The 15,559-nt window shown below is 42.9% G+C and overlaps 1 protein-coding gene across 2 annotated transcripts in view; it reads right to left on the bottom strand.

Annotated features, from left to right (window-relative positions):
* Nucleotides 1-3,363, bottom strand: part of LGMN (legumain) — a 40,777-nt gene extending 37,414 nt beyond the window's left edge. The window contains exon 1 of one of the 2 annotated variants that reach the window (XM_053600951.1): nucleotides 3,240-3,363. The gene's annotated coding sequence lies outside the window, so the exon portion shown is untranslated. The remainder of the gene's footprint in view (nucleotides 1-3,239) is intronic. The other variant, XM_053600952.1, reaches the window with a different exon arrangement.
* Between the last annotated feature and the right edge of the window lie 12,196 nt (nucleotides 3,364-15,559).

The raw sequence follows: 15,559 nt of genomic DNA, 5'->3' as shown, positions 1-15,559 counted from the left end.
CCAATGTTCACTTTTCTATCTGTACAGAGTGATGACTTCATCTTTTTTTAAAAAAAATTATCTTTAAACATTATGGAAAGTGCAAGCAACTAACATGTATTTCAAAACAAACAAAGGAAAAAAAATTTTTTTTGATCTACTAGTGGTTAGAAGAATTTAGGTATCTAGCAGAGTACATTCCGGCCAGCGGTTAAATGGTTCTCCACATTCTTATTTTCAATGATGTGGCATTTGATTTTTTTCATTCTCCCAAATTACTACTTTTGAAACCTATAACCTGGTAGCAGTGCAGTTTGTAGTCTTTTGCAAAAATAACATAACTTAAGAATTAACATGTAGCTAGAAAAGTCAAATATTTACTTAACGTATAATTTTTATTTTAAGAAATTGAGTAGACATTAACTATAGAAATGTATAAAGAATAACATAAAACACCTGTTTTCTATCATCCAGACCATCAACTGCTAATTTTATAAATTTCTAAGTTTTCCCTCACGAAACAAATAAAACATTTCAGATGAAAACGTTCCTCATTCCTGTTCCCTCCTTCACATGCTGGAAAGTAACCACAATTCTAAATTGGCATCGCTTTCCAATCAATTATTATAAAAATATATATCTACTCTAAAAACAGTCCCCTGCTAATGGAATTTAGGCTGTTTCCTATTTTTTTAATGATTATAAACAATGTTGCAATAAACAGCCTAACATCCCTCTCCTTGTATACAAATGTCTCTGTTTCTCTCAGGCAGAGATTTTCAACACTATGCTGTGAGAGGATCTTAGGTGTGCCTTGAAAAATCTTTAAGATTATTAAATTATTTTCAAAAGAAGTTCAAAGCACAGTAAGTCTTCTTTTTATTCTTTTTTAAAAACATAATTTAAGTGTGCCGAGGAAGTTTAACTATAGGTTCACTAGTGCCGTGAAATAAAAAAGTTTGAAAAACACTGCTCCAGGGTGTTTTCTAGAAGTAGAACTACTGGGTATTTGCTTGTGGCTATATTGTTGCTTCTAATCAGTGTGAGAGTGAGACGGTCTCAAAAAAAAAAAAAAGATAAACTTTCATTAGTAGTGAATGAGAATCTCATTTTCTTCAGACACCTATCTCTTGATAGTCTCAAACTTTAAAATTCCTATTATGATGGATGTAAAGTGATCTAATTATGGTTTTAATATTCATTTCATGGATTACAAGAAAATTTGAGCCTTTGCGACAGAATCTCACTTCGTTGTCCGAGGTAGAGTGCCATGGTGTCATAGCTTATAGCAATCTCAAACTCTTGAGTCAAGTGATTCTTTTGCCTGAGACTCCCAGGCATCTGGAACTACAGGTGCCTGCCACAACACCTAGCTATTTTTTTTTTTTTTTTTTTTTTGTAGAGACAGAGTCTCACTGTACCGCCCTCGGGTAGAGTGCCGTGGCGTCACACGGCTCACAGCAACCTCCAACTCTTGGGCTTAAGCGATTCTCTTGCCTCAGCCTCCCAAGCTGGGACTACAGGCGCCCGCCACAACGCCCGGCTATTTTTTTGTTGCAGTTTGGCCGGGGCTGGGTTTGAACCCGCCACCCTCGGCATATGGGGCCGGCGCCCTACTCACTGAGCCACAGGCGCCGCCCAACACCTAGCTATTTTTAAAGATGGGGTCTCACTCTTGCTCAGGCTAGTCTCAAACTCCTGAGCTCAGGCAATCCACCTGCCTAGGCCTTCTGGGATTATAGGCATGAGCCGCCACATCTGGCCCCAAATTTGAGTTTTATATGTTTATTTTACCAAATTTCAAAATCCTCAATCATGTGACAATTTCCCAACATAAATTGAGATTTGAATTATAACATACCAAGCAACTTCTGCAGTTAAAAAAATGCTGGCATTTCTTCAAAAGATAGTCATAGGGTGGAAAACTCAAGAGACAGAGTTTACCTCAACATATTTTTACTGAACAATACTGGGTATCGTGTATTCCACCTGCACACAGTTCTCAAATCTCCTCTCCCTCCCCACTCCAATTGTCTTTAAAACCCCCTGTAATTCCCCTGTGTTGGGTGTGGCCTCTCTCCAACATTCTTCCACATTAGAGAGTATTTAAGGTATGGATGTACGCTAATGGAGCTTCCTGAACATTCAGGACAACATCCAAAGCTCTCAGAGCAGCACAGGAAGCTCTGCAAGATGTACCGCTCTATTCTCATAGCTCATGATATCAACTACCCACGTGAAACCTCTTGCTCCTACAAGACTCCGCACTCCAGGTCCCAAAGCACTGCTCTTTCCGTGCCTTCGCCATGCTATGTTTTCCAGATGAAATGCTCTTCTCTATCTCACTAGCTCTCACTCAATCTTCAAACTCTGCTCAAGAATCCCCTTTCTCTGGAAAGGCCTACCCACTCCCACAAATCAAGGTTAGATGTTGTCGTGTACTTCCTGTCCTCCAGCCCCTTCATACTGGAATTGTTCGCTAGAGACTGCCTCTGCCTTTCATGAAATAATCCCTGCCCGAAATGCTTAGTAAGGCTCAATAAATGTTTGTTATGCAGCTCTACAGTAAATAAACCTGGGCTACTCCACTCACATATACTATAGTGCTAGTCTCAAACCCTGGGCACTCATTTTCATCGGTAAAACAAAGTATGAGTCACAAAGTTACTTCTTCCAACCCCCAGATACTACTATCCTTGGCATAGAATAATCCACGTAGTTATAACTTCAAATCTAAATTAGGGGTAGGGTATGAAACCTGCTAAGTTTCACTTTTTATGGTTGATGTCAATCATCCTGAAATTCTCATCACCTCAAACCTCAGAGAACCAAACCTTCCCTGAATTCTCGGAAGGGATGTCTTTACAAACCTGGGTATTTTTGTTGTTAACAACCCACGAGTGCAATCCTCCATGTTAAAAGCATCAAAAAGCCTGCATTGTCCCTTGATTATAAAGGTTGGAACCACGCCCCAGAGCCTGTAGGGTACCCGTCTCCTTTCCGGCCTCAGTTTCCCTCTCCAGAGAAACGCACCCTTCCAGCCAGAACACGCGTGACAAGAGAGCCCCACTTCTAATCCCCACCCTACAGGATTCATCGTTTCCCGAAATTCCCCTTGGCAGAGTGAGAAACTCATTACTCAGAAAGGGCTGTGGGAAATGAAAATCCCAGCCGGGTGGCCAAGAGCAGCGGCAGACAGCCGGAAGGTCCTGGCCTTGGGCATGAGGTCTGCCCTTTCCCGCGCTGGGGCCTGTGGTTACCTGCAGCGGGTTACCTCGGCTGCGGCGGCGGTGGCAGGACCGTGGGAACTCCCGGCGATGCGCAGCCTCAGACAAGCCACCTCTGACGTCCGCCCTGCTGTGATTGCGGCGGGGGCGCCGCCACTCTCCTCTTTGAGGCTCCACTGCGCCACCGTGATTGGCGGAGCTTCGGGGCGTGGTGTCTGCAAAAACCAATGAGAGGCGGGTCGAGGCCGGTGAGCCAAAGGACTACAAATCCCAGAGTATGTGGGGACTGAGAGCCTAGAGGTTTCAGAAACGTCTACCGGAGGATCAAACTAGCTCTTGGATCACTTCAACCCACTGGTTTCCAAACTTGTCTGTGCTTTAGACTCACCTTGGGAAGCTTCAGAAGTACTGAAGCCCCTGTGAAAATAAAATTTAAAAGCTGTTGGCTATCAAAAGAAACATTGTAACCTAATTGTCCCCTCGTGTTAATCTGAAGTAAAAAAAGAAAAATATATGGCATTAAATGGAATAATTTTTATTTCTCCAGAAAACAAACAAAGCTGTTGAAACTGCCCAGAACACTTTAGCTTTTAAGGAAAGATATAACTGTCAACTGAGTCACATAAGGTTACCACTTCTAGTCTCAAATTATAGTTTAACTTGCTTTCTTATTGTATAAATACTAGAGAGAATTAAATAATATCAATGACAAAAACTTTGCGCCTTCTTAATTAATGACCCTGGTTATAGCTTAACTCTTCCCGTCTGTTTTCCTGCTTTGCCTAGAGCAGGTGATGGAACCCGTGATTAATAACACCCTCTGTAAAAAAAAAAAAAAAGTTATACGTACCTTTCCCAAAAAAGAAACACAACCTATAATCAATCAAGTTGTTCTAAGTGTCAACCTTGTATGAATAATGTTGTAATCCTGCTAAAAACTCCTCTATCTCTGCCTGTATAAGCGAACTCTTAATTTCCCTATGTTGGAACACTGACTCCATTCCTCTGAATTTGGTGTTTCTGAGTGGCACATCCTCATAAGTTGGCTCACAAAAAAATTTTAGATTGACACCCTGTCTCATCCCCAGAGACTCTGATTTTGCTGGCCTGCATGTAACCTGAGTTTTGGAATCTTTGAAGAACCCTAGGGGATTGGGACCCATATAATACTCATAGCAACCCTAGAAGAGACACTGTTATTGTTATCCCAACTTTACAGACAGAACAACTGAAGGAGATTAAGTTAGGGAGGTTAAATTAATTTTGCAAAGATCACATACATCTTAAGTGGCAGAGCCAGAACTAGGACCTAGGCATTCTGGTTCCAGAATTTCAAGCTCTTACTTTCTATATAATGCTACTTCTCAAATGTTTGGTATTCTTATCTCACAAGGAACTGGAAAGAAAAATAAAATACTGTACATACAGTGCCATGAGGTGGCAATCAGTAAATTGAATTGAATGGAATTGAAGTAATGGAATACAGGCAATCCTGCCCAAAGGTATTAAGCCCAAGATTTAGGGATACATTCATGAGTTGTGCCATTTGAGATTCTTTTATAATTTTTTTCCAGTGAGTTGTAGATTGGCCTCCTGCTCCAGGCCTATTGCTTATGTTTGTAAGTAAAAATTTATGAGAACACAGCCACACCCATTGGTTTAGGTATTATTTCTGGCTATTTTTGCAAACAGCAGAGCTGAATAGTTATGTGAGAGACCATATGATCCACAAAGTTGAAAATATCTACTCTCTGACCCTTTCCCCAAAATGTTGCCAACTCTGGAGTCAAGTACATGACCCAAGATCACAGCTTGGAAGTCAAGCCCAGGTCTACACATGTCCTGTCAGTCCTCAGGGCCACTGTGCTTTTACAATCCTCTGCAACAGGGAGCATCAGGAGTTCATTCATATGTTTCTTCAACAACAGATTTATTAGGTGCAGATGCCAGGTGCAGCTGAGCATTGAGATATGTAGGATTCTGTTCCTTCTCCTGGGAAATTCACTGTCTGGTAAGAGAAGCAAAAGTGTGTTCTTAACCACCCCCTAACTCACCCAGAAGAAATAGCAGCCTTTGAGCTTGGCGCCCGAAGCACAAGTGGTTATAGTGCCAGCCACATGCACTAAGGCTAGTGGGTTCGAACCCAGCCTAGGCCAGCTAAACAATGACAACTGCAACAGAAAAATAGCCAGGCGTTGTGGCAGGCACCTGTAGTCCCAGCTACTCCAGAGGCTGGGGCAAGAGAATTGCCTAAGCCCAAGAGTTTGAGGTTGCTGTGAGCTGTGACACCACAGCACTCTACTGAGGGTGACATGGTGACACTCTGTCTCAAAAACAAAAAAAGAAAGAAATGACAGCTTTTGGCTGATTAGAACTTGAAATGCAATAAAAATGATAACCTGATGCCTGGCATATCTTGACAAAGAACAGGGATAGTCCTCTTGGTTTCCCTCAGCAAGGATGTAGGCTGAGTGCTCAGAGTATGGAACAAGAGAAGGTGGCTGAAAGTGGAGGGCCAATGAGAGGGTTGCTGGAGGTTGCCATGAGAACAGCACTCAGGAGTCATTTTAGAACAAGGTTCTTTTATTTCTAATCTAATAGTGGGAGATTAAGGAAGAGATTTAAGACTATAAAGCAGGGCGGCGCCTATGGCTCAGTCGGTAAGGCGCCGGCCCCATATACCGAGGGTGGCGGGTTCAAACCCGGCCCCGGCTGAACTGCAACCAAAAAAAATAGCCGGGCGTTGTGGTGGGCGCCTGTTGTAGTCCCAGCTACTTGGGAGGCTGAGGCAAGAGAATCACTTAAGCCCAGGAGTTGGAGGTTGCTGCGAGTGTGATGCCACGGCACTCTACCGAGGGCCATAAAGTGAGACTCTGCCTCTACAAAAAAAAAAAAAAAAAAGACTATAAAGCAACAAGAGTTGAGGAATGTGAACATATTATTTTAAGATTTATTTATTTATTTATTTTTGAGACAGAGACTCTGTCACTCTAGGTAGACTGCCATGGCATCATCATAGCTCACAGCAACCTCAAACTCTTGGACTCAAGCAATCCTATTGCCTCAGGTTCCTGCCTAGCTGGGACTATAGGCATGTGCCACTACGCTCAGCTAGTTTTTCTATTTTTAGTAGAGACAGGGTCTCACTCTTGCTCAGGCTGGTCTTGAGCTCAGGGTCTCACTCTTGCTCAGGAGATTGCCTGAGCTCAAGCAATCTCCCAGCCTCAGCCTCTCAGAGTGCTAGGATTATAGAAGTGAGCCATCATTCCTGCCCTGTTTTAAGGTTTAGAACAGAGTTTCTCTACCTCAGCACCTCTGACATTTGGGGTGGGCGTTGCGTGACCGGAGACGTGAACGAACAGCAGCTTTGCCGTAGGTGTAAACTCGCTCCTGTAATTATTAAGTCAAGAAACTGATTACACAAGATGAGATGAAGTGTAGCAAAGATCTTTATTTAGGGGTTTGAATTTATATCTTTCTAGTCACATACACACTTAATCTATTATCTATTAGTTTTATCATTACCTCCATTTACCTATCTGAAATCAACTAAAAAGGAAATATCCTGTTACCACATCAACATAATCACTTTTGCAGTAAACATCTTCTTCTAAACACTGACTAATCTCTGGGCAGGTGTGTAAACAAAATCATAAAGAAGAAAGTAGCCACAGGGGAACAGAGTTAATGGAAAAATGTCTTCAAGCATTCACTCAGTTTACTCAGTATGAAGTAATGACTGTGTCCTTCCCTCAGGGCAGAGCACCTGTAGACCTCTGACAATCTGTTGTTAACATACTCAACCCTCTGGCCTGTATCTCTGAGGAAGGGCGGCATGCCCTTTGATCTCAGGCTTCACAGGGTGTACAGCTTCAGAGAAAGGGCTTAAGGAATTTATAACTCCAAGGAAGCCAACTCTGCGTGTAGCCCAGGGGGGTCCAGGAACCTTAAACCTCTGGAAGAAAAGCAAGTCATTTTAAACTCTCACTGAATTCACTTTATGTGCTTGATGTAGGATATGTTTAATTCTAAATATTATCCTACAGTGGGTGATTCTTTGTTGTTGGAGGCAGGTGTCCTGTGCATGGTAGGACGTTCAGCAGCACCTCTTGCCTCTGCCCATCTGATGCCTCTAGTGCCCCTCTCCCAAATTGTAACAACCAACTATGTCTTCAGACATTGTTAAAAATGCCCTGGGGGGCAAAATTTGTGTCACATCCCCCATGTTCAGAATCATTGGTTTAGCAAAGGGACTAAACATATTCATTGATTCATTCTGTTTGATGTGATGGTTAAAGGCATTGACTCTGGATCCAGAATGCCTGTGTTTAAATTCCAGCTCATTATTCACTGGCTGTGTTGCTTTTGGACAATCACTTTACTTCCCTGTGCTTCAGGTTCTTCATTTGTTAAATTGGAAACGATAGTTACAGTGCTCTATTTCACAGGGTGGTTGAAAAGATAAAATTAATTAATATATGCAAAGAAGAAACTCAGAACAGGATCCAGCCATATGTCAGCTCTTTACTGAGTGTATAAGTGCCAAACACTCACCTGTGTTCTCAGGGTCCCTGCAGTCAGTTCTCACCACTGCAGATGGAGTTACATGTAAACATTCCAATAGAGGTATAAAATACATAGAAAAAATGCATGAATTATAAATGCATGGCTCAATAAATTTTCACAAAGTGAATACCTCTAGATAACTGACACTCAGATAAAAAACTGAGCCTAGGAGGTACCTTAGAAGCCTCCTTCGGCCTCCTCCAAGGGATTTTTTAAATGTTACATACCCTCCCTTCCCCTGGGCATTCAATTATGCTGTTTTCTTTGGCTCCCAACTCCCTTGTTTTATTCTAACCAAATATTATTTATTCTTTTTTTCCTTTTTTTGTTTACTTCTTATTTTATTGTGATATATATATCACAACCTCTGTAAGTTGACCACCCAAAGGACTATAACAAACTGGTCAACCTATGGAGGTGGTCAACATAAGGAATTAGGCCTTCTATACTGACACATACATGTGGTGTATGTGAAGTCTATGATAATTAGGTCAACTTAAGGAGGTGGTCATTGTAGGGAAGTGGTCAACCATGGTGGCTGTAGTATATACATAAGGTCTGACAATTAAGTGTGTGAACTCATTCTAAAGAACACACTACATACCTCATTGCTGAAAATCACTATGGTCACTTTCAAAGTACTCCCCTTGGGAAGCTATGCACCAATGCCAGTGCCTAGTCCATCCTTCAAAGCAATTTTAGAACTTATTTTCTGGAATGACCATCAGAGCTGTCATAATATGTCACATAAAAACACACAGTGTCAATAATGATCAGCACTCAGCAAGACACCACAACATGTGGACATGAACACAGCTGCGAAACGCTGATACATCAACTTTATGAAACCTCACCAGGTCCTTTGTACAGTGCTGCCAATGTAAGTGGACAACAGCAAGTTTGCGAACTAATTGTCAGACCTCATGCGATGACAGCTTTTGTGTGTAGGTAGAGAAAAAAACCATGAAATTTGCCATTTTAACCATTTTTAGGTGCAGAGTTTGCTGGCATCAGTTACATCTCCATTGTTGTACAATTATCACCACTTTTCCAAAACTTTTCTTCGTAATTCCAACTTAAAAACTATTCCATCCTTTTCTAGAATAAAACCCTGCCCAGTGAGCATCACCTGAATCTGCCTTCCCCCCACCTCATTTCCTGCCGCCTCACTTGCTCCCTTCCAGCTAAAGTGGCCTCCTCTTCTTTGCATTTGCAGTTTCCAGTTCCCTGAAAGCCCTTTCCCTTCCAGTCACACAGCTGGCTTCTGCCCAGATGGTACCACCTCCTCACTGTGCTGAGCCAGTGGACCCAAGACAGCACACGAATCTCCATCACTCTTTAGCCTTCTACCATGCTTTGCTATCTGACTTCACATTTGTTTTGTTAATTTCCTGGCTCAACACTAAAATTTAAACTGTTTGAGGGCAGCGGCCTAGCCTGTCTTATTTACTTCTATACTCCCAGTGCCTAAAACAGTAGCTATCCTAGAGAAGGTGCTTAATAAACATATCAATTCAGACAATCAATAAGCATTTATTTAACTCTGTGGCAGGAAGTATTCCAAGAGTGACTCCTCTCCCCCACCAAATTAACCCTCATCTATGTATAATCTCTTCCTTTTTGAAAACGGGTGAAACCTTATAATATGATAGCAGTCTTGTAATTATGCTATGTTTTGGTAAAAAGGAGATTATCTGGGCAGGGGATCCTACCCTAATCATATGGGCCCTTTAAAATCTGACTGTTTTCTCCAGCAGGTGCTACAGAGGTTCCTTGCTGGTTTGAAGATGAAGGGACTAGAAGCTTGCTGTCAGCCTTAAAAAGCTGAGAGAGGCCCCCACCTGACAGTCAGCATGGAAATGGGAACTTCAGCCAATGACCTGAAGGAGCTTGAAAGGAGATACTTTCCCAGAGCCTTCAGATAGGAGCCCAGATAGGGCTGGTATCAAAGAAAAAAAAATCATTCAATGACATTTGTTAAACTATGGTAGGGAAGACTTTATTCAGCAATATCAAGACAGGTATAGAAGGTTGGACATAGTGGCTTATACCTGTAATCCTAGCATTTGGGGAGGCTGAGGCAGGGGGATTATTTGAGGCCAGGAGCTTGAGGTTGCAGTGAACTATGACAATTCCAGTGACAAAGTAAGACCACCCTGTCTCAAAAAAAAAAAAGGTAAGTATAGAGAGCCCTACAATGGGATTTTGCAGTGGAAAAGAGAAATTGAGCTCAACTTCAAATACAGCTCAACTCTGAATACAGCACGTGGGAATTTAGAGCTTTCTTATTTATCTTCTGCTGCTATAACAGAATACTGCAGATTGGGTAATTTATAAAGAAAAGAGATTTCTTTGGCGAGTGATACTTGAAACTAGAAAGTCTAAGATTGAGGAGCTGCATCTGTAAAGGTGTTCTTTTCTTGCTGAGTCACGGCTGCAGGCATCACGTGGTGACCAATCCTCCCCTCAGCCGCTTGCCTCAGCCTCTCAGAGTTCTAGAATTTAGGCTTGAGCCATCATACTCAAGCCTCCATTGGCTTCTTCCTCTTCTGAAAGGCTCTTCTCACTGAATTTCCAAGAGTTGTTTATTTATTTAAATCGCAAGATATAATGTAGGGTTTCAAAAAACAATACCCCAAAACAAAAGCTTCAGAAGGCCTCCGACATTCTCTTTCCCTTCCATCTCTGGGCCTTTAGTTTCTCCCATGACTAGCCAAAGAAACTAGAATCTCTCTTTCCAAAGTGGGTCATACAAACCATACAAACCTCTTTCCCAAAGCCAGCCATAAAACCAAAAACCATTAATTGAACTTTCCTCCTACTTTTCTTTTTTTTTTTTTTTTTTTTAAGAGACAGAGTCTCACTTTATGGCCCTCGGTAGAGTGCCGTGGCCTCACACAGCTCACAGCAACCTCCAACTCCTGGGCTTACGCGATTCTCTTGCCTCAGCCTCCCGAGTAGCTGGGACTACAGGCGCCCGCCACAACGCCCGGCTATTTTTTTTTTTGTTGTTGCAGTTTTGGCCAGGGCCAGGTTTGAACCCGCCACCCTCGGCATATGGGGCCGGTGCCCTACTCACTGAGCCACAGGCGCCGCCCTCCTCCTACTTTTCTATGTAAACCTGGCCATACAGAAAATATCTGACCTACCATGTTTGATTGTAGGTCCTAAGACCCCATTCCACTAGGAGTTCTGCCTCATACCCAGAGGTGAAAACATATGCTTGAAGAGGCCATGAAGAATCTAGACAGATAGGCCTTGTTGAGTTTCCCTACTCAGTCTCAGCTCCTTGGGAGGCTGAGGCAAGAGAATTGCTTAAGCCCAAGAGTTAGAGGCTCCTGTGAGCTATGATGCCAGGACACTCTACCCCAGGTGACATAGTGAGACTCTGTCTCAAAAAAAAAAAAAAAAAAGAAAGAAAAAGAAAATAGACAATTTACTCTCTCTCTGTGGGTCTTGAGTCTAAAGGCTCCCATGGCATATAACACTATTAGCAAATAAATGTATATACCTTCTCTCCTATTAATCTGCTCTTTCTTTTAAGACAGAGTCTTGCTCTGTTGCCCCAGCTAGTGTGCATTAGCGTCATTATAGCTCACTGCAACTTCAAACTCCTGCGGTCAAGCAATCTTCCTGCCTTAGCTTCCCAATTAGCTGGGACTATATGCACCTACCACCATGCCTGGCTAATTTTTCTATTTTTAGTACAGAAGGGTTTTGCTCTTGTTCAGGCTGATTACAAACTCCTGACCTCAAGTGATCCTCCTGTCTCAGCTTCTAAGAGTTCTAAGCATGAGCCACCATGCCTGCCTTTATTTGCCTTTTGTCAGTAAATTTTAGGAAACCATTAGAGGGTGAAGGGGAAGTTTTCTTGCAACAATAATAACACAGAAAAATGTATAAAAAAATTTATATATGGTTGAATTAATAATTAAAAAGCAAATTCAGCCAGGCATGGTGGCTCATGCCTATAATCCTAGTACTTTGGGAGTCTGAAGTATATAGACTGCTTGAGCTCAGGAGTTTGAGACCAGCCTGAGCAAGAGTGAGACCCCATCTCTACTAAAAACAGAAAAAAAAAAACTAGCTGGACATGGTGGGCTCCTATAGTCCCAGCCACTTGGGAGGAGCAGGCAAGAGGATCACTTGAGCCCAAGTTTGTGGTTGTTGTGAGCTACGTGGCCATGGGAGTCTACCCAAGGTGAGACTCTGTCTCAAAAACAAAACAAAACAAAGCAAAGCAAAATCATCCATGTGCCTACCACCCAAGTCAAGAAGAAGCATCATCAGCAACTCAAACTCTCCCGTGGGCACCAATCTGATCACAATTCCCTCCTCACCACACCCCAGAGACAGGACTTCTGGGTTATGAGAATCATTTCTTTGTATTTCTTTATGTGATTAGTACCCAAGTTTGTATCCATTAACAATATAGTTTGGTTTTGCCTTTGAATTTTACAGGATTGCTATCATACTGATCTTGTGTGCTTTGCTTCTTTCAATAAACATTATGTATGACAGGCTTCCATGTGGCTGCTATAGAAGTAGCACATTTTCATTGCATCACCTCAAGCTGCTGATTATATATCACAGTCTATCTTCCTGTTATTGATAGACATTTGGATTGTTTCTAAGTGTGGGGTGGTACTGATAGTAATATGATTCATGTATACCAGTGCACATATGCATAGGTTTCTCTTGGTTAAATGCCTAGGAATACAATTGCTGCATTCCAGGAAAAGTGCGTTTTCAACTTTCTTTGTAAAACCCACCAGCATGTATGCAAGTTTCAGTGGCCCCACAACATCACCAACACTTGGTATTGGCAGACTTTTTACGTTTTGCCAATCTGATAGGTTTATAATGGCATCCCATTTGGGGTCTCTAATCCACCTGAAATTGATTTTTGTCTATGGAATGAAGTTATTTCCTCACTTTATTCAGTCTCTGTTCAAACATCATTGTCTTAGAGAAACTTCTCTGAATGTGCTACAAAATAAACCCCCCTGGACTCTCTTCAGTCACTCTCTATTCCCTCACCTGGTTTTATTTTTGTTAACTTGTGACATTATGTTATTGATATCTATTTATTTCTCTTATAAAATTATACTTTACATGGCTCGGTGCCCATAGCACAGTGGTTATGGAACAAACCAACTACACCGAAGTTGGCAGGTTCGAACCCAGCCTGGGCCAGCTAACCAATAAAGACAACTGCAACAAAAAATAGCCAGGCATTGTGGCAGGCATCTGTTGTCCCAGCTACTTGAGAGGCTGAGGCAAGACAATCGCTTGAGCCCAAGAGTTTGAGGTTGCTGTGAGCTGTGACGCCCCAGCACTCTACCGAGGTGGCATAGTGAGACTCTGTCTCAAAAAAAAAAAAAAGAAATTATATTTTAGAGTATTTGGTTGAGTTCATTTTCTTAAAAGATAACAGCTGTGGCCTAAAGGCTCTGCATATACCAATCCTTTTAGCCCTCATAAAAACTCTATGAGGAATAGGCCTATGTGGTAGGTGCTAGTATTAGCCTGATATTGTAGATGAAGAAACTGAAGCCGGATAGATTAAGTAGCATGCTCAAGGTCAGACAGCTGATACACAGCAGAGCCAGGCAACAGCACAGAGTTCATTATTTATTTATTGTCCAGTTCTCTGCTAGAATATGAGCTGCAGAAGGGATGATTTGTTTTGTTTGCCTCAGTACCTCTGATACCCAGAACAGGAGGTGCTCAATTAGTACTTGTTGAACAGCCTTGGAAAAGACCCAATCTTAGTTCTTTTCATAGCTGAATGCTATATTTGACATTCATCTGCAGCTTGTAACAGAGAGATTATTAAACCTAGTTGTTTATCATTCTCTTGCAAATCATATTGCCTTAGGGTACTTCCTCAATGAAGGCCAAGCCTGGGTAATTCTTTGTTGTGACATTCCTTTGTGCGTTTTTTAAAGATGTTTAGCAGTATTCCTGGCCTCTACCCACTGGATGCTAATAACACCCCCATTTTTCCCAATCATAACACTAAAAAATGTCTCTAGACGTTGCTAAATGACACCTGGGGGACAACATAGTCCCCATTTGAGAACCGCTGAGACAAGCCTTGATGTTTACCCTGCAAGTGGAATGTGGGGAGGTGCTGGAAGTGCCACAGAGTGGGGGGAAGAGAAGAATCTGGAGATACTGCCATCCAATAGAAATGGGTTAGAGGTCAAACTGCAAGTCCCACCATTTACCCTCACTGCCCCCACAAGGCTCAGCTGTGGAAAGTGGGGTTCTAGGCTTCGGATACATAGGGATTTTCTCTCTACTTCTCAGCAAAGGCCCACATTCATTGGGTAGTTCAGAAATGGCTGAGGAGGGTGTCTAGGCAGGTGTGCAGGTGCGCTGGAGGGCAGCCCAGAGAGATCTACATACCCCAGCTGAGGGCTTCTGAGCCATTGCAAAGAGTAAAAATGCACCATGGTGCAGCAATATGGTGCTGGCAGCAAGTCCCAGGTGAAAACCCAAGTGCACCAACTGAGCATGGACCAGGACCATACACCCAAGAGCTAGAGCAGGCAAGTCTCAGGCTTCAGAAGCCAATAAACCCTAGATCAGTGGCCCCCAATTTTTCCTTTTTGGATCTGGGAACTAAATTCATAAAAGACAATTTTTCCACAGACCAGAGGAAAGTGGTGATTTGGGGATGATTCAGAGGCATTGTATTTATTGTATGCTTTATTTCTGTTATTATTACACTGTAATATATAATGAAATAATTACACAACTCACTACCATGGCAGAATCAGTGGGAGTCCTAGCTTGCTTTTCTGCAACTAGATGTTCCTAGGGCTAGCATCACTGCCTTAGCTCCACCTCAGATCATCAGGCCTCAGATTCTCACGAGGCGCACACAACCTAGATCCCTCACATGCGCAGTTTACAGTGGGGGTTGCTCCTATGAGAATCTAATGCCACTGCTGATCTGATGGGAGGTGGATGGAGCTCAAGCCATGATGTGAGCAATGGTGAGCAGCTGTACATTCGAGAAGCTTCCCTCACTTGTCCACTGCTTCCCTCCTTCAGTGCAGCCTGGTCCCTAACAGGCCCAGACTGGTACTAAGTACCAGTCCATGGCCTGAGGGTTAGGGACCACAGCCCCAGAGGACAGCATGTGGGAAAGGACCCTTCTCACACTGGCCTGAGGCTTTGGAAGCCCACCCTGTCAAGGGGTATCATCTCAGAAAAGAGAAGAGGGAACAAGACATTTCATGTATTCATTAGAATGCAGAGTCAGCTGCCATGACAAAGACCAAGTGACCGTGACATAAACAAGAGAGAAGACTGCGCTCTCTTGTCAAGCACTCCAAGTATTAGCAGTCCAGAGCTGATGCAGAAGCTCCTTCTGTCTTGAGCTCTTTCGTCCCTAAAGTGTTGGCTCCACCTGGTCCAAGATGGCCCCACACCTGTCAGATTCCAGGGTGACTCTGTCCTGCTGGCCAGAACTGAGTCACATGCCTGGAGCTGGCTTCAAGAGAGACTGGGAAATGTAGTCTTTAGTCGGGCAGCCATGGGCCTGGCTACAGCTCAGGGATTCTGTCACTACAGGAAGAAAGGGAGCCACCAGGAAGACAGCCTGGAAGACTAATCCACTTTCCCCAAAGAATCTGAAGCAAAGTGATTTACACCAGAAGAACTGAGATATCTCTAAGGGCCAACTTCAAGCCATCTCCTCACCATGCCCTGCCCTTTCCCCCTACAACACTGTGCTCAGGATCCAGATAGCAGCTAAAGGGAACAAAAGGACA

This window comes from Nycticebus coucang, chromosome 9 (genome assembly GCF_027406575.1).
Source record: "Nycticebus coucang isolate mNycCou1 chromosome 9, mNycCou1.pri, whole genome shotgun sequence".
In the NCBI taxonomy this organism is placed as follows: Eukaryota; Metazoa; Chordata; class Mammalia; order Primates; family Lorisidae; genus Nycticebus; species Nycticebus coucang.
This window is presented reverse-complemented; position numbering and strand designations above follow the sequence as displayed.